The sequence below is a fragment of the Anser brachyrhynchus genome (assembly GCF_964034855.1).
Source record: "Anser brachyrhynchus genome assembly, chromosome: 2".
Taxonomy (NCBI): Eukaryota; Metazoa; Chordata; class Aves; order Anseriformes; family Anatidae; genus Anser; species Anser brachyrhynchus.
Window position 1 is genome coordinate 42,686,592 of NC_137695.1, and position 6,467 is coordinate 42,693,058.

Below are 6,467 nucleotides of genomic sequence, written 5' to 3' on the forward strand. Positions count from 1 at the left end.
CCCTCTTACAAAACCACTTTTTAAATTTTTTTTTTTCCTCGGTCAAGTTCAAAGCGATGCAACAACAAGGCTGAAGCACGCCCCGGGAGCTCTGTTGTAGGGATTCTGACGAGCCGATTCAACCAGCCTGGATCCACGGTGTTGAGGGCGAACGCAGAGCTGCCAGGAGGTTCTTCCTGACAGGAAAAAAAAACATAAGATCTCCATTAGTCGTGTCCATAGGCCTCAAAACAGCTGAAGTCTTCAGCACACGAGCACAATTGTTTTCACCAGAAGTTTAGTTTAAGTAACCTTTGCTTTTTATGAGCCAAATGCTCTGTTCTCCAGTGTATTTAAAACCCTTACTATCAAAAACAGTGTCCTAACGTCCAGGACTACTATCTCCAAGTTAACCTCTTCCTAATAATTATTATAGCATAGATTGAACCATGTTCATAACCAATCGTGTCCTTATATAATAAACCTCTGTTCTGTCACTTCTATCATCATTGATTTGAAATGGTGCCATTATGAAATGCAGAACAAAAGGGTCTGGGCTACCAACTATGTCCACTATTTTTACAAATAGCATTAATACATTAAGTATGATGTATATTTTTATCCGTGTATTTAATCTGCATTTTTTTAAAATACATGGGATCATATATGCTGGGGAAAAAAAAATAGACCACACCCAACCACTGGCCAGTATTGATAAAACTCAGTTGCACAAATCTAAAAACAGCTTAAAAACAGTAATGTTAGAATTAATGTCAGATTTTAACATTTCAGATGGAAAAATATTGTGTATTATGGGAATAAATATGTAGGTGAACAACAGTTAATGGCATCAGGTTGGCTTTTCCAGAAAGAGATAACATTTTCTGAAGAGAGGAAAAACTGATTTAGTATCAGCCCAGTACTAGAACAGGTTATGGATTAAAAAGCTGATTATAAAGTGTAAAAACAAATAGCTCAGTGGTACAAAGATCATAAAACACATTCTTCACAAAGGTAATGCTTTAACAGCCTTTACACTGTCTTTGCAATCCTTCTGTATCATCAGAATAGGACAGAAATATACATTACAATAATAACATGGAAGTAAAGAATGTTAATATATGCAAATAAAATCATTGCCATGTATTTCTCTTAGCTGTAGTTAAAGGCCATGTAACATTTAAATACAAAGGGCATTTGCTGAGTTTTAGTTATGGGTTTACAGGTACTATATTAAGTATAAATTCCTCTACAGAAGTCACTCAATCTTTTTCAGGATATATAATTGAAAGGAAGTACTAAACAGTTTTCAAAATTACTGTGTACTTTTTCTTGAAATAGTCATTACATTGCAGCTATTTCTACAATATTAAGTTTCATCAACTCATCAGGTATCCTCAGGTTACTCAAGATAGAAACTCATAGCAAATGAACTCAAGTCCTTCAGAGAGAAATAGCATATACACAAACCTATGCAAAACAGGAGACCACACCATTAGTCTTTCAAAAACTGGAAGAGCAGAAGTGCAGAATTGTCCTGCCTGCAGAGTCTATCTTGCAAAAACATAGATGGGAACGTAACACTACACCCATAAGGTGTAAGCAACATCAGTACTTCAACCATTATGGGTTTATTTAGAATCACAGCTAGCTATAGAGATAGAAAAAGGTAAAAAAAAAAAACAAAAAAACAAAAAAAAAACCTCACCTCATTGCTTGATTTCCAGTTGATTCTTTACAAATCTGTAACAAAGCCAAGGCCTTTATTAGGTGTGAGAAGTCCAAGCAGCTCTTGGAGACAGCAGAGCAGGCAGGAAGGTAAATCCGCACCTTTTTGCTGTCTCAGGCAACTGCAGTTTGTTGGTGCTGTTGTGGCTATTGCCATAGAGCCTCTCTGAGAAGCATATGAAAGGAAAGGTTTGATGTCAGAAAAATAGAACAGGTTGTATATTTCCCACAGTTAACAGGCATTTTCAACCCCTACAGGAAGACAGGACTGGAAAGAAAAACCCCAGAAAAGCAGTACTGCAAGAGGGGTAGACACAGGTGATGCTTTTATCAAAGCATGACAGGAATCAACACTTTACAGGCACTTCTGAAAAAAAAAAAAAAAGAAAAAAAGTGCATCTTTGTTCTGAAACTTGCTGTACATGTTAGTCATTTTACTGCTATCACAGTAGGAAGAGAACTGGGAAGGTCATTTCCAGAGGTTTAGAAAAAGCATTTGAGAAAATAGCATACAATTAGTTTCAAAAGAGATGAGAGTCCTGTTTCTAAGAGCTCTTTGACCCTTCAGCCCTATCTGGAAGCTAAAAAGCCATCAAGCTCGGGGCTGGCAGTGGGACAACCGCCGCCTTTCCCCTCACACCCTGCCCTATCGGCCCCGGGTGACCATTTGGTGAGCAATGGCGCTGGGCGCACCAGGCCAGGCCGCACTGAGCGGCAGCTTGGCCAGCGGCAGCTCGGCTCGAGTAGTCGCTGGCTGACAGGATCGTCTCCATCAGGGCTCCGCTCGACAGTGGAGAGCTGGCGATACGAATTTTTCTCAAAGCAGTGGGTGCTGCTTAAATACCTCAGGTACCACCTGCGCTTCGGTTCACCCCTGAGCTCCTGGCAGCTCGCTCTGGCCTTCTCCGGTCTCGGGGTTTCTGGGCTCGCTGGCAAAACCTCCTTTTCCTTCACCCTAAACAAGGGTGAAGGAAGGAGTGGTGGCAGGTAGAAACTTAGTGTCTGCTGGCTGTTTTTTTCCCTCTTCTCTATGCTCAGTCTTTCTGGAAGTTACTGGCTGCAATAGCGAGCTCCTCAGAGGATCTCCGAGCTGAAGTGCAGCTTGCTTAGTTCTAATGCTGCTGCGTTGGAAGCTGTGTTAGTTCGACTAGTGAATCCCTGTAAATATATATAGATATATGTGTGTGTGTGCACTAGCAGGTAAAGAATTAATTTCTGTCAGGAGAAAGTCATTTAAAAAGGGGAAAAATATAAAATAACCAAATTCAAACTTTTATTGTCATCCATAGCTTAAGCAGTGCTTGCTGTTGCTGAAAAGTCAATGGTAAAACTTTGACTGAGTTCTGCTGAGCTAAATTTCTTTTGTTGCCCTTGTAATACCCACGGGGTTTGAAATGCTAAATTGTTCTCCACATTAAGAATAAATATTTTGTGTTTGAACTTAGGTGAAATATTATTTTCATGTTTCTACTTTGTCCCTTCCTTATTTGGGGGTTTAAAATAAAAATTGTCCCCATTTGTGTTAAGAGGCTTTCCCTAGCTTTTCTTAGCTAAAGTAGCTAAAATACATCCATCAAAAGTGTTCTAAGCATCAAAGTAGGCTAGAAAGAGCTGTCTATTTGAAGCTTCATGCAATTTTACAACTGACTTGAAAAGGTTCTTAGAAGTCATATTTTTACTTTTGTTTGATGTTGCCAGGAGGCAAATATGCATGTGAATGAGAAGAGAAATGAAATGGGAAGAGCTCTGTCCAGAACTAATGTGGTGGTAAACACTGTGCTCGTTTTCATGAAGGAAGCACTGTTCTGAAAGAGAATTTCCATTCCAAATATGGCAATTTAAAACTTACATTACAGCTTTTAGAGAAATAGATTTGGGATTGTGAAGGAATTGAGGGCAGGGGGAGGAACATTGGAGTTTCGTATGAGTTTTTTCACTGGCTTAATGAGTATGGAAGCAAGCTAACTAAGCATTTTAAGTGACATTTATCTGTCTTTTTTCTTACCTGTTTCACGTATGCATTAGTTTTTTCTGCAGTACAATTAGGATACAGTGCAAGTGGGTCAGAGGAAATGCAGTAGGATTTTCAGTATGATAATCAAATCATGAATTATTCGTTTCTTTATGACATTTGTTATTTTGATTGTGAAATTCATAAGCTAAGTAATATATTTATTATTGGTGTAGTAGTTAGCTCTGGGTTAATGTCTGTTGAATAAAATATACAAGATAGAAATGTTCAGAACTTGTAGCTCTCTGAAAACATTATTTTCTATGAATTCAAAAACAACTGTATCCTGAGCCATCGCCAATGTATTTATTTATTTGCATAGTGCTCTGAATTAATTTGTCTAACACTTTTTATTATCTTTAACAGTATAGAATCAATGTATCTGAGCCAAATAGATCTCTGGTCTCTCAGAATGTGTTCTGGTAGCCTTCTTGCTAAAGGAATAGACCAGGGTCTTGTCCTGAGTGCACTAATTCATTCTCATTAGTTGCAGGAAGTTTGAAATTCCGTATGCTAATATGATAAAAGCAGTTAAAACTCCATTCCCTTCTCCTGACAATGTATTTTAATTTTATTTCAGCACTAATCCCAAACTGCTCATCTTTTATGTGTATTTAGAATTGGGAATTTCAATACTTTTGTAGCTGGAAGTCTTTAAAACTTACTTTCTCAAATATAGGCATTTTCTGCTGTTTCTTTTTTTTAATTTTATTTTTGTATAAAATTTAGTGAAATACAATAATAAAATGTAAGGAAAGGGGAAGAAATTGTTTTCTTTTTTTCTCTCAAGAGAAACTGAGTGGCTGCTTGGGGCCTACTGCTGGTAATGTAAGCGTGAATGAAGGAGGGCCTCTGGCATTATTTTCACCTCTGTTTTTTACTTTTAAATACAGATGAACTGCTCAGGATCTAACAAGACAGTTTCAAAGCCATAAGTTGGGAAGTGTCTAAAGGAGTATAGATATGTCCCAGTCTGCTCCTTGGTGGATTTGTAGAATGTTCCAGGTGGCCATGAACAAATTCATTTTGCTCATCTGAGGGGTGTAATTGTAGTTCAAGATAAATGGATGTACTCCCCTGAAAAGCAGCATTTTCCTGGGGACTTTTCTCCACTTTTTTGAATCATGAGAGAAGTATAGAGAGGTGTACTACAGTGAAGGTAAACTCTATGCTCTTTGTGCTCCTCATCTAATTCCTCTTGTTTCTTTTGTATGAGAATGCATTTTTAGATGACTGATTGTCTTCAATGTATCTGACAGAAAAAGAATATTCTTCGAACCAGGGACTTTATCCTGATGTCACAGGATATCCACATTGTTGATTTTTCATGCATACATGTACCATGCATACATACATGCATACATGTACCAGCAGTGTCATATTAAACCACTTAAAACAGTCCTGTTTTTAAGTTTTGCCTGACATAGTTTGTAATCCCTGCACTGTCCTGGTAATGTGGGCAAGGGTCTTTGCTGTCAAACTTGATCTCATTTTCAAGCATCAAAACAATTCATTTTTAAGCAGACTCCCTTTGTGCAATATTCCTTTTTGATTTAACAAAATTAAAAACCAAGAATGACAGATAGTCATGCTTCCAATTCAAGAAAACAGAGCTGTTCTTCACAGGATGAGTGAAGGTAGATGGGCACATGATGATTTCATTGTTGAAATGTCATCATTGTGCAGGAAAGCAGATAAACTATTCAGCAGTATCTGGGAAATTGCAGCATGGTAGCTGAGATTTTTACCGTAGTGAAAAACAAAAAACAAAACAAAACAAACAAACAAAAAAAACAAAGATAATTTTCAATGCTCTACTTGGTTGGTGATTATTCTTTCAAATCCCATAAATCACACTTCAAAATCTTGATCTGGTGAAGAGCATAACGGATATCTGAGGAAGGAGCTCAAGGAACAGCTTAAAGATGAAAGAAAGAGCGCAAAATATTCTTGAGGGTCCTACCACTCCATTTTAGAGATACAAACAACCAGAATCCAGGCAGCCCTGCAAATTCCTTAGTTTCTTCTTGCCTTCCTCCTCCTTAGTTCTCTTCATGTGTTCAGTTCTCTGGATATTTAGGTTATTATCCAGCAGAGCTCTGCAGCTTGTTTAGATAACACAAGTGGGCCTGTTCACTTGAACTACTTGCAAGCCATTCATAGCTTAAAAAAATAATAATAATTTTGGCCAGTTCTGTTTTGTTTACTAGAGTGCATTTTAGATAAAACCTGAACATATCATCTAGTGGCTTTATCTTTATAAGACACAAATTCATAACTTTAGAATAGAATTATCAGTGGCACAGGGCATCAAACTGGAATTCATCTGTGAAGGTATCTTGCACTTTTAAATCTCAGGAGGTGTTCAAAGTATGACCATAATGAAGCTTCCTTCAGCAGATTGTACTCTTGTTCTTGAAAAATGAACAGGTGAGCATCTGAGTTTTGCTGCTTTGTTTTGAAGAAGATCAAAAGAGATCATTCCCTTCCATTTGAAGAAACAACAACGTTGAACTTCTCGACTGTCTGGAAGAATTCTGTGCTTGAATTTAAGGATCTACCTTGTAGCATTCCAGGTAGAAGGAGTATTAATGTATCTTTCTGAAACTTTGACTAGAAGATTTTGAACACCATGGCATTAAAGTGACTGTAAAATACTTGTTCCTGTTTTTGCTTCAGAAGTTGCAAGATTTTTTTTTCCCAGTGATTATGTTCACTGTATAGATCTAGAGCAGCATATTTCAGAAGA